This window comes from Ctenopharyngodon idella, chromosome 4 (genome assembly GCF_019924925.1).
Source record: "Ctenopharyngodon idella isolate HZGC_01 chromosome 4, HZGC01, whole genome shotgun sequence".
In the NCBI taxonomy this organism is placed as follows: Eukaryota; Metazoa; Chordata; class Actinopteri; order Cypriniformes; family Xenocyprididae; genus Ctenopharyngodon; species Ctenopharyngodon idella.
Window position 1 is genome coordinate 9,670,437 of NC_067223.1, and position 19,410 is coordinate 9,689,846.

Here is a 19,410-nt window from a genome sequence, read left to right on the forward strand (position 1 = left end):
CTCGTCAATGGCAGGATGAGAGGGCATTCTCTAGGGAGATACACCTACAGTTCATTTCATGGTTGCTCAACAGTTGACTACATGATCACAGATTTAGATCCATTCTTTTTCAGAGCATTCACGGTCAAGCCACTAACACCTCTATCAGATCACAGCCAAATTACAATTTATATAAAAAGGACAAAAAATACTAACATAAATTCACAGCCCAGTAAGCTGTACAACATTAGAGAGACATACAGATGGGTGCAAAACAGCACAGAAAAGTATGTGACAGCAATGGACCATCCAAAAGTATGATCACTTATAGACAACTTCCTCAACAGAATTTATCCTCATGATGGAGATGGAGTAAATCTGGCTGTGGAGAACATAAATTATATATTTGATTATTTGGCAACTTTATCTAACCTCAAATCCTCTAAGAAAATCCATAAAACAAAACAAGATAATGAAAACTGGTTTGATTTAGACTGTAAAACAATGAGGAAAAAATTAAGACAATTATCAAATCAAAAACACAGACAACCAAATGATGCAGATTTGCACCATCAATATTGTGAGGAACTTAAACAGTATAAAAATACATTCAGAAAAAAGAGAGAACAGTGCATGCAAAATCAGCTAAAAATTATTGAAGAATCTGTAAATTCTAACAAATTCTGGGACAAATGGAATTCCCTGAATAAAAAACAACATGAACCCAAAACAAATCCAAATATATAAAAAAATTATCAACATGGAACATACAATTGGTAAATACCAAAACCCATTAGACTACCCCATCACTGTTTAACACTCATGGTACTTTTTTCCAAGTCTTCATTTCTTTTCTTTTTAAAAAAAAAAAAAAAAAAAAATATCACAATAAATATTGTATCGTGGACTTTATACTGAGGTATTATCGTATTGTGATATTTTAGTATCATTTTAATATCATCATATCGTTACATCCCTAGTTGTGACAAAAAGAATATTTTGTTTGGAAAACTCTAAATGTTTGTATGGTTATTGTATTTAACTATTAAGCATTTTTGTATTTGTCTACTGTGCACTGTCATTTCTGTAATATGAACAGGTCATAAAGCTTCCAGACTCGTTAACGGATCTCACCTCTGCTCTGGGAGGTTAGAGATACTTGATAATCAGACGTGGGTGTCAGTGTGTGCTGCTGCCTTTGACCAGCAGGATGCAGAGGTTGTGTGTAGAGAGCTGGACTGTGGGGCTCCTGTACAGGTGCTGGGAGAAGATGCTTTTGGCAAAGGAGACGCTCAGATGTGGACACAAGAGATTCAGTGCAGAGGAAATGAATCTTATATTTCATTTTGCTCAACATCATCATCACACAAACACAGCTGCACCAGTGACAATAATGTGGGCCTGATATGCTCTGGTAAAGTATAAATATTCAGTGTCTCTTCATTTGTATTTGATACAGTATATTTTCTCTGTCAGCTACATTATACTTTGTTTTAACTTCTCTGTTCTTTATTCAGGTTACACAGAGGCCAAACTGGTAAATGGCTCAGACTCTTGTTCTGGAAGAGTGGAGCTTCGGTTTATCAATAAGTGGGGCACAGTGTGTGATGCATGCTGGGATATGAGAGCTGCTAGTGTCCTCTGTAGACAGCTGAATTGTGGGATTGCTGTGTCTGTGGTGGGATCAGACTGGTTTGGAGAGGGAAGTGGTGAAATCTGGGCTGATGTGTTTGATTGTGATGGGAATGAAACAAAACTCTCAGAATGTTCCATCTCTTCATGGAGTCGAGCTGAATGTTCTCATAGACGAGATGTTGGAGTCATCTGCTCTGGTGAGCTTATTTGACACAGAGACCATTATGTTACTGGACAACTCTATAATACATGAACATTTTTTCACTGTGTTCTAACACAATTCGTATTTTAGTAAAATAAGAACTTCTCTTAAGGTTCCTCTCTGGCTGTTCATGACGGTCTGGTGCGGTTGTCTGGAGAGAGACAGTGTGAGGGGGAGGTGGAAGTTTCCATCCATCAGGTCTGGAGCAGAGTTCTGCTGGACTCCTGGAGTCTCACTGAATCCTCTGTGGTCTGCAGACAGCTGGGCTGTGGCTCTGTGCTGAACTTCTCCGGCTTCTCTTCATCCAGTCCTGAACACAGTCATGAGTGTGTGACGGGCTTCCAGTGCTCTGGGAGTGAAGCTCATCTAGGGAACTGCAGCTCTCCACAAATTCTTAACTGCAGCTCCACACAACAGCTGTCAATCACCTGCCTTGGTGAGATGAGCAACATCTGGGCAGATTCTTCAGTTGTTAGTGATCACTGATGTGTTTTTCTTTCTCTGAATATCAGGTCGCAGGTCCATCAGGCTGGTGGGTTCTGGGGGAGACTGTGCAGGGAGGCTGGAGGTTTTTCACAGCGGCTCATGGGGGACAGTGTGTGATGACTCCTGGGATATTAAAGATGCCCATGTGGTGTGCAGACAGCTGCAGTGTGGAGTGGCCCTCAGTAACCAGCAGGTACCAGCCTGGTTTGGTCCTGGTTCTGGACCCATATGGCTGGATGAGGTGGAGTGTGAGGGGAATGAGACGTCCCTGTGGAGCTGCTCTTCTCCAGGCTGGGGAAAACATGACTGTCAACACAAGGAGGATGTAGGAGTTGTGTGCTCAGGTAAATAGTACTCAGTTGTGAAAAATTGTTATTCAGTAACTTTTAAAATCTAATTTTATCTTTTTAAAATATGTATAATTTCATCTTTTTGGTTTATTTTAGTCATTCGTATACATGTAACATCCAGTGGTTGAAATGAATTGGATAAGAGCTTATATAGCTTTCATGTTTTTTCATCTAGAGTTTAAAGAGATCAGGTTAACTGAGGGCTGTGAAGGGAATGTGGAGGTTTTCTACAATGGATCCTGCGGTAATGTGTGCTGGAACCAGATGGACAGAGACACAGTGAGTCTGATCTGTCAAGAGCTGAACTGTGGAAGATCTGGTGTTTTGTCTGCTTCTACATCAAGACTGGAATCAGCTCGTAACTGGCTGGATGAAGTGAAATGTCGCCCACATGATTCAAATGTGTGGCAGTGTCCATCTTTACCCTGGGGACAGAATGACTGTAATGAAGATGAAGTGGCCAAAATCACCTGTTTGGGTAAGACTGATGTATTTTCCATCTCGAAACATACAACGGTAATCCATTAACATTACTGAGTATATAAACAACATATACAGTAGGCTACTGTGCAAAAGACTAAGGCCACCAGCTTTGTTGTTTTGGCATCTTTGTTTTAATGACCATTCATATTTATTTTTCGGTCTCTCTATTAAGACACAAACAGAAAACAAAGGAAATATGTAAACAAAATGTAAAAAAATAAAAATCTGAACAAAATGGATTCTTTAAGCAAAAATCAGTATTTAGTGTGACCTCCTGGACTTCTTTCTCAAAGAAGAAACACTAAGAAACATCTCATCATATTTTGAAAATATTCTTGGCCTTCCAGTCCTCTTCCATCCCATTTTGGTTTAAGAGAGCCGGTTCCTGTTATTGCTCAAGTGTAGGGGGAGCTCACTAAATACTTGCCAATCTAGCTTATAGAAGCCGTTTTTTTTTTTTTTCCTTCTTTTTTTGTAATACTGCATACAAATTTCCTGTATTTTATGGTTATATTCTAATAAAGAGACTGGGAAATAATTATATACGGGGATTATACTATTGCTGAAACAACATCTAATGGTGGCCTAAGACTTTTGCACAGTACTCTCTCTCTCTATATATGTATATATATATATATATATATATATATATACAGGTGCTGATCATATAATTAGAATATCATCAAAAAGTTGATTTATTTCACTAATTCCATTCAAAAAGTGAAACTTCTATATTATATTCATTCATTACACACAGACTGATATATTTCAAATGTTTATTTCTTTTAATTTTGATGATTATAACTGACAACTAAGGAAAATCCCAAATTCAGTATCTTAGAAAATTAGAATATTACTTAAGACCAATACAAAGAAAGGATTTTTAGAAATCTTGGCCAACTGAAAAGTATGGACATGAAAAGTATGAGCAGGTACAGCACTCAATACTTAGTTGGGGCTCCTTTTGCCTGAATTACTGCAGCAATGCGGCGTGGCATGGAGTCGATCAGTCTGTGGCACTGCTCAGGTGTTATAAGAGCCCAGGTTGCTCTGATAGTGGCCTTCAGCTCTTCTGCATTGTTGGGTCTGGCATATCGCATCTTCCACTTCACAATACCCCATAGATTTTCTATGGGGTTAAGGTCAGGCGAGTTTGCTGGCCAATTAAGAACAGGGATACCATGGTCCTTAAACCAGGTACTGGTAGCTTTGGCACTGTGTGCAGGTGCCAAGTCCTGCTGGAAAATGAAATCTGCATCTCCATAAAGTTGGTCAGCAGCAGAAAGCATGAAGTGCTCTAAAACTTCCTGGTATACGGCTGCGTTGACCTTGGACCTCAGAAAACACAGTGGACCAACACCAGCAGATGACATGGCACCCCAAACCATCACTGACTGTGGAAACTTTACACTGGACCTCAAGCAACATGGATTGTGTGCCTCTCCTCTCTTCCTCCAGACTCTGGGACCCTGATTTCCAAAGGAAATGGAAAATTTACTTTCATCAGAGAACATAACTTTGGACCACTCAGCACCAGTCCAGTCCATTTTGTCTTTAGCACAGGCGAGACGCTTCTGACGCTCTCTGTTGTTCAAGAGTGGCTTGACACAAGGAATGCGACAGCTGAAACCCATGTCTTGCATACGTCTGTGTGTAGTGGTTCTTGAAGCACTGACTCTGGCTGCAGTCCACTCTTTGTGAATCTCCCCCACATTTTTTAATGGATTTTGTTTCACAATCCTCTCCAGGGTGCGGTTATCCCTATTGCTTGTACACTTTTTTTTTTCTACCACATCTTTTCCTTCCCTTCGCCTTTCTATTAATGTGCTTGGACACAGAGCTCTGTGAACAGCCAGCCTCTTTTGCAATGAACTTTTGTGTCTTGCTCTCCTTGTGCAAGGTGTCAATGGTCGTCTTTTGGACAACTGTCAAGTCAGCAGTCTTCCCCATGATTGTGTAGCCTACAGAACTAGACTGAGAGACCATTTAAAGGCCTTTGCAGGTGTTAATTAGCTGATTAGAGTGTGGAGTATATATATATATATATTCAGCATCATTACTCCAGTCTTCAGTGTCACATGATTCTTCAGAAGTCATTCTAATATGCTGATTTATTATCAATGTTGGAAACAGTTGTGCTGCTTAATATTATTTTATGACCTGTGATACTTTTTCAGGATTCTTTGATGAATAAAAAGTTAAAAAATATCAGTATTTATTTAAAATAGAAATCTTTTGTAACAATATACACTACTGTTCAAAAGTTTGGGGTCAGTAATTTTTTTTCTTTTTTTTTTTTTTTTTGAAAGAAATTAATACTTTTATTCAACATGGATGTGTTAAATTGATAAGAAGTGATAGTAAAGATTTATAATGTCAGAAAAGATTTATATTTTAAATAAATGCTGTTCTTTTTAACCTTTTATTCATCAATGAATCCTGAAAAAAGTATCACAGGTTCCAAAAAAAATATTAAGCAACACAACTGTTTTCAACATTGATAATAACTGAGTATCAAATCAGCATATTAGAATGATTTCTGAAGGATCACGTGACACTGAAGACTGGAGTAATGATGCTGAAAATTCAGCTTTGCATCACAGAAATAAATTATATTTTAAAGTATATTAAAATAGAAAAATATAGTTATATATACAGTATATATAGTTATATAATTAGGGCTGTCAAACTTAACGCATTAAATCAATTTTGTTCAATTTAACGTGTTAAAAATATTTAACGCAGCATCCATTTTTTCTGTCAACCTTTAGCTCGCGTTACATTATATGATCACACTTTTATTCATGCAAATGCTTTTAAACCATTCAAGCGTGAATACTGGCACGCTGTCTGTGAATCTCCTGTTTGTGTGACACACACATGACTCACACGCACAGAAATCTGCTTCAGACAGCGCGCCGGGCGCATTGAGTTCTCTTTCACACTTGAACGAACAAAAACACACAAAATTATGCCAAAATGCCTAATAAACCTGCTGATGTCTGTCATTAATGTTAATCAAAGAAAAAAAGAAAATAACTCGCTGCTCTGACTATAGCTTTGATAAGGTTTAATCTATATTTAATTTATAACTTATGCAGTGAAGAATGTGAAGTGTTTGATAAATTCATTCAATTTCTGTATATTTCCTACCTGTTAGATCAAATGTTTAAAATATACTGTCTTTATGATGTTGCTACATTCATTGGGAGGTGAAATGTGAAATAATTACAATAGAAAAATATATATTAAAAACTTTAATGTTAGGTGCAATTAATCACAATTAACCCCCCCCCCCCCCCCCACCAAAAATAATAATAATAATATTTTTATTTTTTTATTGATTGACAGCACTAAATATAATATTGAATTAACTTGTGATTACAGAACAGGAGAGTCATGAGTCCCCTAGAAGCTATTTGTCATGCTCCACATCTCCACATCAGAGACAGTGTTCAGGTAAGTTCATTTGATGTAGAAGAACATAAAAATCATAACAGCCATTTGTCATGTATGCATGTAATTTCGTTTGGGGGAACCAAGAGGATTTAATATCACACACAACCCACTGTAGGTGTCGCTGTTCTGACAGAACTCTGTTGGCCAATAATAATGTCTACTTGTCTGTGATTTAGAGCGTCTTCCTCTCAGACTGAGTGGAGGGGAGGGCCGGTGCTCTGGGAGGCTGGAGGTGTATCATAACGCTGTGTGGGGCTCAGTCTGTGATGATCTGTGGGACATCAGCGATGCTCAGGTGGTCTGCAGGCTGCTGGGTTGTGGAGCAGCACTGAGGGCTGATGGGAATTCAGTCTTTGGTGCTGGTGAAGGTGTTGTGTGGCTGAACAGAGTTGAGTGCAGAGGGAATGAGATTCACCTGTGGGACTGTCCTCTCTCCCTGAAGAACCACACTGACTGCTCCAACAAAGAGCACGCTGGACTCACCTGTGCAGGTCACAGAAAACACTGATAAATATTGTTCATTTTTAGACAATTTTAGTGCTAATACTATTTGTGTATTTAGGACAATCATGATTTTGAACGTGTTTGTGTCTGTTTTACCAGATTTGTCAGTGTCCACTACTCCTGCCACAACAACATCAGCTTCTCCTCCAGTTTCTCAGACAGTGAGCTCAACATCAGTCACTCGTCCACAAACTCCTCCAGCAGCGTCTCTCTCTGTGCTTGTGATTGTACTGGGAGTTGTGCTCTTACTGCTCTTAGTGCCACTGCTTATACTGATTCAGCAGAACAGAGTGATGAGGAGAGGTAGGAGAGATCCAGAGACTGTCATATTGTGTCTTATTCAGTGTGTGATCAGTCATGTGTTGTGAACTGACAGCAGGTTTGTCTGTCTACACTCACAGCTCTCTCTAAGAGGAGACACAGGAGCACGACTGAGGCCGTTTATGAGGAGATTCATCACAGACCCACTAACAGACACAGTCTCTTCACTCAGAGGGGTGAGTAAATGTCGTAATATCTGATTTGTGGAGATCAACAGGGTAATCAGTTTATTCAGAGGGTGAGTGGAGTAAATCGCATCCATTTGTACCTTGTTTGTGTCACTTGTAATGATATAGGGTTAGTGCTATATGATCTAAATGATATGGGGATTTTGGCTGATTTGTGATTGTGAACATGTCTGATGGTTCTACTCCACAATAGGAAGTGTCCTTTCTACCGAACAGCATTCTCGGTATGAAGATGCTGATGAGCTTCTTTCAGGTTAGAGGACTGAAATTATGTTACCTTCTACATACAGAAAAGTATGTGTGTTAAATGATTAAAAACATTCAATTAAGTTATCTCAGAAGAGTATAAATTATATAAATTATTCAGCACATAATTCAGATAAGGTTTTATTATTATTATTAATATTAATAACAATAATAATTATAATAATAATAATAACAATAATAATATGCATGTATTTTCTTTTCAAAAGCAAAATCTGCAGTAGGAATGAAGACTGACTACTATGATGATGTCACCACCACTGAAGGACCAACAGGTCAGTGAGTTTGTTAACTGATCACAGAAATTCACTTAATAGAATCACTTATTTGGCCTGTGAATTAGTTTCTGTTTATTCCCTTTTCCTTTTAAATAATTTAGTAGAGCAACAAAACACACCAGAGAATTATGATGATGTAATCATTGCTGAACGGAGACATCATGCTACAGGTTTATTTCTTTTAATTCGACAGGTTTTTCATATATATATATATATATATATATATATATATAGTGTGTGTGTGTGTGTGTGTGTGTGTTTGTGTATTTAATTATACATATGTACAGTTTTAAAATTCTAAATTTTGTCCATTAATTGATGCATTTAATTTTTCATTATTTTGTTGTATGACTCAGCAGAAAACTATGATGATGTCGTCACTGTACGGCAGTTCTCCAATGATAAAAAAGGTGTGGGTTTCAAATTATACACTTTTACCTTAGAACAGGGTTTTCTTATTTTTCATCAAATTATAGTAGCATATAAAGTATGAAGACTTTTTTCATGTAATTAATATTAGACACATTTATATCAGAGGGTGTTCAAGAGGAGTATGATGATGTGAAGAACGTCGGGGAATATTTGAGTGACATGTTTGGTAGGTTATTGACACATTTTTAACAGAATAATTTTGGTTTAGCCTTTATAATAGCTTTATATTATCAATTTATCTTGTTCTATCAGCTTCTGTTGTCACAATAGCTTATTTAAATGGGACTGAAAACATTGTGTTCATTATAATACTTTTTAAAGCATGTTGATACATGAATTTGCTCTTGTTTTCTAATAACAGACTATGATGATGTGGAGGAAGATCCAGGAACACATGGAAGGGCTGTATAACTCAAACCACACACAGCGCCTCAAATCAAAGTGTTTAAGTGGTCTGAAAAGTGTTTAAGATCATCCTATGAACTGTATGTTTTACCTGCAGTCCAGCAATGTTTTATGTTGCACTTTGTATTGAAATCTTCTAATTCAGCTATAATTTCTGAGAAAATTATTATTTTATTTTTTTTTGCTATACATTTTATGAGTTCTTTATCTTTAAGCCGCCAGCACCATTTTAAATGTAGACCCACTGCTGGTGGACTTTTATATTTTATTAAAAATTGTTGGAATTTACTTTTGGAAATAAGTTTACAAACAGCAGCTGTGAGAAATTATCAGAAAAGCATGTTCACTTTATGTCCTGCAGAAGGAGTTTCTGACTGTCTGCACTGTGAGCTGAAACCTTCAGTGTTTATAACAGCTTTTTCAAATAGAGACCCTGTTTGTTTCATGGATTAGTTTTAGATTTGCTTCCAATTTATAACACATTGTTTTTTTGTACACAAAAAGCAAAAGTTCAATACATTTCTGCGAAACATTGTTTTGTTATTAACAGATTGTCCTTTATGTCTCTCTTTCTTAGCATATCATTAACACCCAGTGCTCCTCAAGCCAGGGTCATTGTCAGTGTTTGTCATCTCTTCTCTGCAGGTGTCAGACTTTGTGTTTCCCACATTCACTCTCATGACACCTGGGTGACTTTGTCAGCACTTTAAAGGGGACCTAATATGCAAAATTCCCTTTTATATGGTGTTTGAACATAAATGTGTGTTGGCAGTGTGTGTACACAACCACCCTATAACGATGAATATTCACCCACTCCTTTTTTTAATCCCCATAAATCATAAGCAGTGTCTCAGAACAAGCCGTTCACAGATTCTGTACAAAGTGACATTATTTTGTACAGGCCCTGCCCACGACTGTTGACGGACACTGCTGTATTAGAATAGACACCGCCCTGAGCGAGTTGTACACAGTCCACCATTGTCTTGACGTCGGAGCAGCTGTAGCGACAAGAATGTCTCGTAAATGATTGAGGTGTTTTGTTTTTGGATGTAAGAGTGAACATTAGTTATGGTAGAAATGAAGTATTTCGAAACTTTGAATCAATTTAGGTAATTGATTCGCAAAATGATTCACTGTTTTGAAGCATCCGAAGTGCCACATGCTGGTCAGAACAATGTAAATGTAACGAAAACTCAGCTCAAACATCCATGAAATCAGCTTTTACAAAACAACTTCAGTGGTTCTTTGGGGTGGTTAAGGTGCTATATAGCACCACTGCCGTACAAAGAACCTGTTAAGCCCATTCTTTATGAGCCAAAGAACCACTGTTGGTGCTGTTTAGCACCATTTTTGTTGAAGAAATAAAATGCGATATGGCACCTCTTATGGGTTTTACATAGCACCATTTGACAAAGGTCATCTTTAAAGACAGAGCACCTTTAAAGATATGGTGCTACATAGCATCAAAAGTGGTTCCCCTATGATTACGAGCCAAGAACCACTTTTAGTGCAATATAGCACTTTTTTTTTTTTTTTTTTTTTTAGAGTGATACAACTCTTCATTTTATACTGCAAATTTGTCATTAAATGTCTACAAATGTATAAAACTGATCCAAGATCAGGTAAAAACCATACAGACACAAGTTCATGGCCCGTAATGGCGAACTATTGACATTTTTCGAAACAGTTGTGATGTAAGAAAGCCTCATTTACTGAAATCAAATAACTTTGGCAGTTTAATATGAGCTCGGACCTGCTGATTCAGAACAAATGATTTGCAAAGGTTTTGAAGCCTCACGAAGCGTGTTTCAAAAGCATCCATCACTAAACATAGCAGTCGTCATTTATTCCCAACATATGATCCACTGAAGACGCAGTGGATTGGTGTTATTTTTGAAGGGAATGCTCCACAGATCTAATATACACATGCGATTTCTGTCCCTGCTGTTTACGTTCACAATCATAACAGACTGTGTTTATGTGAACATTGTGTTTTTGAGATAACCTTGTGTGTATTTGGCAGTTTAAAGCATTAGTTCCCCCAAAAATTACATTTCTGTCATTAATCACTGTCCCTCGTGTCGTTCCAAACACCGTAAGACCTTTGTTCATCTTCGGAACACAAATGAAGATATTTTTAAAATCCAAGAGTTTGTCTTTTTACCAGTGGACAGACCTATGGTACTGAAAAAGGTGGGTTTTTGTTTGTTTGATTTTGCTCTTTTTACACCCTATTTCTTTAAGGTGAAGACAAGTTCAGATAAAATGTTATTTTATTAGCTTAAAGTTATATTTAAGAACTTATGTTGTGCGTGTGTGTGTGTGTGTGTGTGTGTGTGTGTGTGTGTGTGTGTGTGTGTGTGTGTGTGTGTGTGTAGTGGATACACCAGACCAGAGAATTATGAAGATGTCATCATGAATGGACAGTAATGGTAATGGGTGAGTCACACAACTTCATTTTTAATCTACATTTTTTCTAAGATATGTTGAACATACTTTTCTACCATTAACGAATCATCATGGCTTAAGGTTTAATCTAATGAACTCTTTTAAGAATATCTGATTCATTATCTTGATTGCTGCAGTAATGGCTCAGAAAGCTGCAGAGCAGGACAGTTCTGAGTTTGACGTGGTGTTCAGCGCTGCTCATATGCTCAGGTGTGTGTGTGTCTGTCAAACATTCACATGGCTACATCTGCACACTTTTGCGTCAGGCGGATTGCAGGTGGATTCTACTTGTTTGATCATCACTGATCATCCTCTGGGGGTTTATTTTGTGATAATGACCAGCTGACTGTACATTATTCTGCTTATTCCACAGTTGCTTGCCAAACATGGACATATTGATTTTACTTTATTTTTTAACAACTAAGCTAATTAATTATTCTATCTTGTGTTGATGTGAAAAGAGGCAGCAGAGTATTATGAGTATTACTATACTGAAGTAGTACTAGGATGTAGGAAATGTATTTCTCTGGGTCAACTCTCATTACACAGCGATATTAGAACATGATTAATGCCATGATTAGCAATCTTAATCATGCATTACAGAAAGGCTAAAAGTAATGTATATCAGTAAAATTATTATTATTAAATATTGGGTTCATCATATACTTGTTATAATAATAATAATAACAATAATGTATTCCTGTATGTTCTTAATTTACAGGTTATAGGAGTTAAAATAATGTTTTTATAATTATGGGCTCATTAACAAATACATGTTTGTTATTATTGTTATATTGTATATATTATATATCAAATACTTCTTGTTGATTATCATTACTTATGTATGCATAATAATATTCATAATAACTTACAGGATCTAGTGATATGTGTTTGTCCATAGACAGGCCAGTCTGAATTAGCGGACTTTTTACCAAAACATTTTACTACAATTTAATGTCTGTTTGACCAAAAATCATTCCGACTTATAAGGTTATTATAAGAAATATAAGAAATATTATAAGATTACATTATAAGACATATTATATTATACATAATTATATAATATTATATACAGGTGCTGGTCGTATAATTAGAATATCATCAAAAAGTTGATTTATTTCACTAATTCCATTCAAAAAGTGAAACTTGTATATTATATTCATTCATTACACACAGACTGATATATTTCAAATGTTTATTTCTTTTAATTTTGATAATTATAACTGACAACTAAGGAAAATCCCAAATTCAGTATCTCAGAAAATTAGAATATTGTGAAAAGGTTCAATATTGAAGACACCTGGTGCCACACTCTAATCAGCTAATTAACTCAAAACACCTGCAAAGGCCTTTAAATGGTCTCTCAGTCTAGTTCTGTAGGCTACACAATCATGGGGAAGACTGCTGAACTGACAGTTGTCCAAAAGACGACCATTGACACCTTGCACAAGAAGGGCAAGACACAAAAGGTCATTGCAAAAGAAGCTGGCTGTTCACAGAGCTCTGTGTCCAAGCACATTAATAGAGAGGCGAAGGGAAGGAAAAGATGTGGTAGAAAAAAGTGTACAAGCAATAGGGATAACCGCACCCTGGAGAGGATTGTGAAACAAAACCCATTCAAAAATGTGGGGGAGATTCACAAAGAGTGGACTGCAGCTGGAGTCAGTGCTTCAAGAACCACTACGCACAGACGTATGCAAGACATGGGTTTCAGCTGTCGCATTCCTTGTGTCATGCCACTCTTGAACAACAGACAGCGTCAGAAGCGTCTCGCCTGGGCTAAAGACAAAAAGGACTGGACTGCTGCTGAGTGGTCCAAAGTTATGTTCTCTGATGAAAGTAAATTTTGCATTTCCTTTGGAAATCAGGGTCCCAGAGTCTGGAGGAAGAGAGGAGAGGCACACAATCCACGTTGCTTGAGGTCCAGTGTAAAGTTTCCACAGTCAGTGATGGTTTGGGGTGCTATGTCATCTGCTGGTGTTGGTCCACTGTGTTTTCTGAGGTCCAAGGTCAACGCAGCTGTATACCAGGAAGTTTTAGAGCACTTCACGCTTGCTGCTGCTGACCAACTTTATGGAGATGCAGATTTCATTTTCCAACAGGACTTGGCACCTGCACACAGTGCCAAAGCTACCAGTACCTGGTTTAAGGACCATGGTATCCCTGTTCTTAATTGGCCAGCAAACTCACCTGACCTTAACCCCATAGAAAATCTATGGAGTATTGTGAAGAGGAAGATGCGATATGCCAGACCCAACAATGCAGAAGAGCCGAAGGCCACTATCAGAGCAACCTGGGCTCTTATAACACCTGAGCAGTGCCACAGACTGATCGACTCCATGCCACGCCGCATTGCTGCAGTAATTCAGGCAAAAGGAGCCCCAACTAAGTATTGAGTGCTGTACATGCTCATACTTTTCATGTTCATACTTTTCAGTTGGCCAAGAGTTCTAAAAATCCTTTCTTTGTATGGGTCTTAAGTAATATTCTAATTTTCTGAGATACTGAATTTGGGATTTTCCTTAGTTGTCAGTTATAATCATCAAAATTAAAAGAAATAAACATTTGAAATATATCAGTCTGTGTGTAATGAATGAATATAATATACAAGTTTCACTTTTTGAATGGAATTAGTGAAATAAATCAATTTTTTGATGATATTCTAATTATATGACCAGCACCTGTATATCTATATTATAAGAAAGAACTGAACAATTAGTTCCAGTAAGCGTTCAGCGAGACGCTCTCTCCTGTCAAGACAAGGACAAGACGTTTATCCGCTCTTTTCATGAATGTGTTTTGCTGCCCTCTATTTTTAGTGTTTTGCTGCCACCTTGTGGGTGAGTATCGTACACTGCCACATTCAATGCACATAAACATTGCCCGAGGCTGCTAAGTTCTGAGTGCTATAGTGAATGAAGCCTGATTTATGGGTTTTTCTAACAATAAACATTAAATTTATAAAATGAAATAATAATAAATGAACTATGCTAGAATGGGTAACAGGGTTGCAAATTTAGCTTTAATTAATTTGGGATGAAAGTGATGTTTTGTCATAATTAATAAAATTCAGTCCTGAAAATTAAAATATACATTTATAAAAATATATATATTCAACATTAATATATATTTGCTTGTTATAATGTTTGAACTGAGCAGTTATCAGTGTCTGTATCTAGCAGGTGTTTGGGTCTGATGCTGAATATAACATGAGATGCTTCCTCTCTCTGAAATCTTCAAAGTCTCCCAAATTATGTGTGACTATGTTTTACCTCTAACGGTGTGTGTGTGTGTGTGTGCGTGTGTGTGTGTGTGTGTGCGTGTGTGTGTGCGTGTTATAATTCGCTCAAGCTATCGGCACAGATGTAGCTGATCTTCAAGCAGAAGGAACTGGATGGAATATTCTGAATGATCAATCCACAATCTGACATGTGATGCAGTCTGGAATCATAACCACACCTTGTTCATTCTTCTGGTCAGAGGAGGACTGGTCCCCCAACTGAGCCTGATTCCTTCAAGACTTTTTTTTTTTTTTGGGAACACATATAAACTATTAACTACGACTTTTCTCTCAAACTCGTAATTTACTGCTTATTAATAGTTAGTAAGGTAGTTGTTAAGTTTAGATATTGGGTAGGATTAGAAACGTAGAATAAGGTCATGCAGAATAAGGCATTAATATCTGCTTAATAAGTACTAATAAATAGCCAATATTCCAGTAATATGCATGCCAATAAGTAACTAGTTAAAAGATCTTAAAATAAAGTGTTACCTTTTGTTTTTCTCCATCTCTGTCACCAGTGGAGTTTGGGTTCCTTGACACTGTCACCTTTTGGCTTGCTTAGTTGGGGACACTTAATATTTAACAATATTATTGATTTGACTGCACTGACACTATCAGACTGAACTGCTGGATGATGACATCAATGTTTTCTGCTTTATTGCTTTATTGAACTCCTTCCATAATTGAACTTCACACAGTTATTGAACTGAACTGAATCAGCACTGAACTGTTGTATTTCTAGAGCTGCTTTACAGTAGAATTGAATTCTGTTTGCATCATTGAATCATTATTTCCTGCTTTGAAACAATCTGTATTGCATACAGCTCTTTGTAAAGGTTTAAATTTGTATTTATTTATTTTTATTATTATTATTATTATTATTATTATTTGCAATGTTGAAGTGTCAGTTCTTGCATTCATTTTATTAGTCAAACCTGGACACAGAGAAAGACATTTTGTTACACATAACATCAAAATTGAACAAAAATGAACAGGAATGCTTTATTAATCAACTTGATTTCCTGATTGCCTCTTATTCGAGTCTTCTGGTTCAATTGTACCATACTGTTATACAGCCACATCAGTTAATTCGTATAATTGTGTGTGTGTGTGTGTGTGTGTGTGTGTGTGTGTGTGTGTGTGTGTGTGTGTGTGTGTGTGTGAGAGAGAGAGAGAGAGGAATTGGAAGCAAACAGAATAATGAATTAAATATGAAGTATCAGGATTCCTTGAAAAGAAACTTTAAATGTTTATTTGAAACGAAATATTTTGTAACATTTAAATTACTGTCATTTTAAACAATGCGTCCTTGCTGAGTAAAATTAATTTTGTTTCAAATAAAATCTTACTGACCTCAAATCACGACTGTTCAACTTTAAACCACTCATTCACTGTTGTTTCTCTGTATCTCACTTAAACGTGTATGCTAAATAAATAAATGAAAATATACTTATGTATATGTTTCTTTAACATATTTGCTTGTTTTTTTTTTTTGTTTTTTTTTTCTTAGTCTTTTTCACTTTAAAATTTAAGATATATATATAACATGTAGTAGAGGAATCTAAAATATTATTTTTATTCATCAAGTGTAATGTTTTTTTTTTTTAAACATTAAATCAAGTGATCTGTGATTTTATAAGACAAATCACTTATGCAAGTGTAGTAAACATTGTAATTGTTCTTCTAAGTAGCTTTAGACAACATAGGCCCGGTTTCACATACAGGGCTTAGCCTAAGCCAGGATTAAGCCTTAGTTCAATTAGGATATTTCAGAAACTTTTAGAAATGTACACTAGAAAAAAACATTTCTGGTGTTCATCTTCAGACAAAACAATGCAAGTTGCTTTCAGTTAAAACAGCTCAAACATGCGTTTTAGTCTAGGACTAGCTTAAGCCTTGTCTGTGAAACCGGGGGATAGTGTCACATTCTGGACAAGAACCACTAAAGTTTGGAGAGGAAGAGACCATATGACTGCCATTTAAAACCAACTACCAGGGGTGGCTAACGTTGGTTCTGGAGAGCCACAGTCCTGCAGAGTTCAGCTTCAACCCTAATCAAACACACCTGAACAAGCTAATCAAGGTCTGAAGGGGTGCTGGAAAGCTTTAGGCAGGTGAGTTTTTATCAGGGTTGAAGCTAAACTCTGCAGGACTGAGACTCTCAGGACCGACCTTATATATAATGTTTAGGAGAGGGTTTATTTGAAATATGTTATGCCATTTTCTCACATGTTATGCCTTCTTCATCTTCATCTTTATTTAGTATCTGTTTCACTGTTCACTATTTTAATGTGTGAAATACCACTGATGCTGTCAAAGCTACATTTTCTATCATTCTAATATCTGTGGAGGTTCATTTATTTAATTGTTGAAATATACAGTGTTAGCCTGTGGAAGTATGAATGTGCAAAACAAGGTGCTTTAGCAGAAATGTAGTTCACTGGCTCTCTCTGCTGGTCACAAGGTGAACAACATGCTCATCTTCACTGAAAATTATGTTGTTGTTTTTTTCTGGGTCATCTAAAAGAAAATACTTTTGTGCAATTAAATAAATTTCACAATAGTTACAGGAATTATTTTGAGATATAGATAAAATGTTTCACAAAATTATTATTTTTTTCTGCCTATCAGTGTAATAAGGGCTTACTTGTTTGCTGTGCTCTTAATAACATATACTTAAATGGTTTTGTAAAAGAGTATTCATTTTACAGAGTTTAGTTTATTACATGTTAATGTCATGCTAACATATGTACACTAATAGACAGTGTTTAGGACATTCACAGTTAGTTATCAGTGCTTTTATCTCGTCTCTGCAGGTGTTGGGCTTTGATGCTGTAAATAAACTGGAGAGTTTCCTGTCTCCTGTAAGTCGTGTGTGTGTGTGTGTGTGTGTGTGTGTGTGTGTGTGTGTGTGTGTGTGTGTGTGTGTGTGGAGGAGGAGGAGTTCATCAGCACTGACAATTTTGATATGGAGAAAATCATAAAAGCCTCGTCTGATTTGTCACTGAAGTTGTTTGATGATTTCCTCTGTTGTGTCTAATAAGGTAACAGCGAGTGTGATTGGAGGGTGTTGGACCTCTTTCTCTCTCATTAAGGGGTGTGAGAGGATGCCTGTACTTCTGTATCATCAGTGCGGAGAAGCTTGAACTGGATGTTGAATTAATCAAGCAGAGAGAGATGGAGAGATGCCTGACACTCATTTTACTGACTACAGTTTTAAAACTCATCACAGCTGGTAAGTACACATGAAGTTAAAGAGATTAAGTTATTTTTAGGAATGAAGGTGTCAGACTGTTATTTAATCACTTAAAATTAAACTATACTGTAATGTGTTTTTTTATGTCTGTGTAATCGCATTGTCACAATATTTTAAATGTGCTTCTGTGTTTAACAGGCAATTTTTCCTTTCTTTCTCTTTCACTCTCTGTCTTTCTTTCTCTGTTTCTCCCATTTATAAAGAGCCATAAATAAGTTTTACATGATGGTCTTCTTTTTATTCATTATAATATCATTATCAAAATAATGTTATTATTTGTTATTTACAGAAACCCTAAAAGGACATTTATTATTATTGTGTTTTTGCCTTGTTGTCTTGTGATCGCAATAATTTTGCATGTGATATCAACATCATAAATTTTGTGTCAATATTCTGTTGTCTCAAAAAAAAGAAAAAAAAAAAGAATTGATCACCTTTTCTCTGGTTGCAAATTCGTCATGTTTCAAACATCATTCTATAATCATGCAGACATCTCAGTCCCTCGAGCTGGGTCGCAGTAAAATTGATCATATATTTGGAGTTCTGATTTGATAAACATTCATTTGGAAATATTAGTGACAGACGTGTTTGCTTGAGTGAGTCCCATGAACATAAAAAAAAAACAAAAAAAACAAGGAAAAATTTGCTAATTAAAGATCCAGCAACATAAATGCTATATTATGTCAAGATCTCAAGAAAATGAAGATCATGAGAAACAACACACACACACACACACACACACACACACACACACACACACACACAAAAAAAACTAAAGGCTTTTTAGGGTTGCCATATTAGATCTTACACAACACCAAGAGCTCAGCTGCAGAAGAACTATATATAGAGGGGGAAAAAATAAATATAAAAGGAATACACCAGGTTTAATATAGTTTAAGCTCAATTAACATCATTTGTGGCATAACTTTGTTTACCACACATTTTTTTCCCTTGTCCTTCCATTAAGAAAAACAAACAAACAAACAAAAAACATTTACAATGGAAGAGAATGGGGCCAGTCTGTAAACTTTAAAATACTCACTCTTTCAATAATATAGAAACAAGACGTAAACAATATGTGTGTTAACATGATTTTAGTGTGGAAAAAATTACTAACCTTTTCTGTGCAAATTTATATCCAGTTTTACAACTTTGTTTCCATGACAATGTAATGGTATAAACCCTGCAACAATGTTTTACAAAATTTTAGGATAATTGATTTAAGTACTATTATAAAATTATAAGCTTCACATTTCTGTCTTTTAATAAAAAAGAGGGAGTATTGAACTCTGAATATTCTTTTAAATATTCAGACGTATGTGTCCCATTTTGCCAGTTGTCCCGCTTAGTAATGCTGTGAATTAAACTCTCATCCCTTCATCTCTCTCATTGTTACTGCTTAATATTTAGACAGTGTGAATGTGAGGTTGGTTGGTG

The 19,410-nt window shown here is 36.3% G+C and overlaps 2 protein-coding genes across 2 annotated transcripts in view; both read left to right on the top strand.

Moving 5' to 3' along the window:
- LOC127511429 (scavenger receptor cysteine-rich type 1 protein M130-like) overlaps nucleotides 1–19,410 on the top strand; it is a 264,217-nt gene that overhangs the window by 147,006 nt on the left and 97,801 nt on the right. Inside the window, exon 13 of the mRNA XM_051892237.1 lies at nucleotides 8,251–8,319. The gene's annotated coding sequence lies outside the window, so the exon portion shown is untranslated. The remainder of the gene's footprint in view (nucleotides 1–8,250; nucleotides 8,320–19,410) is intronic.
- Nucleotides 1–19,410, top strand: part of LOC127510414 (deleted in malignant brain tumors 1 protein-like) — a 121,985-nt gene that overhangs the window by 7,956 nt on the left and 94,619 nt on the right. The window lies entirely within an intron of this gene.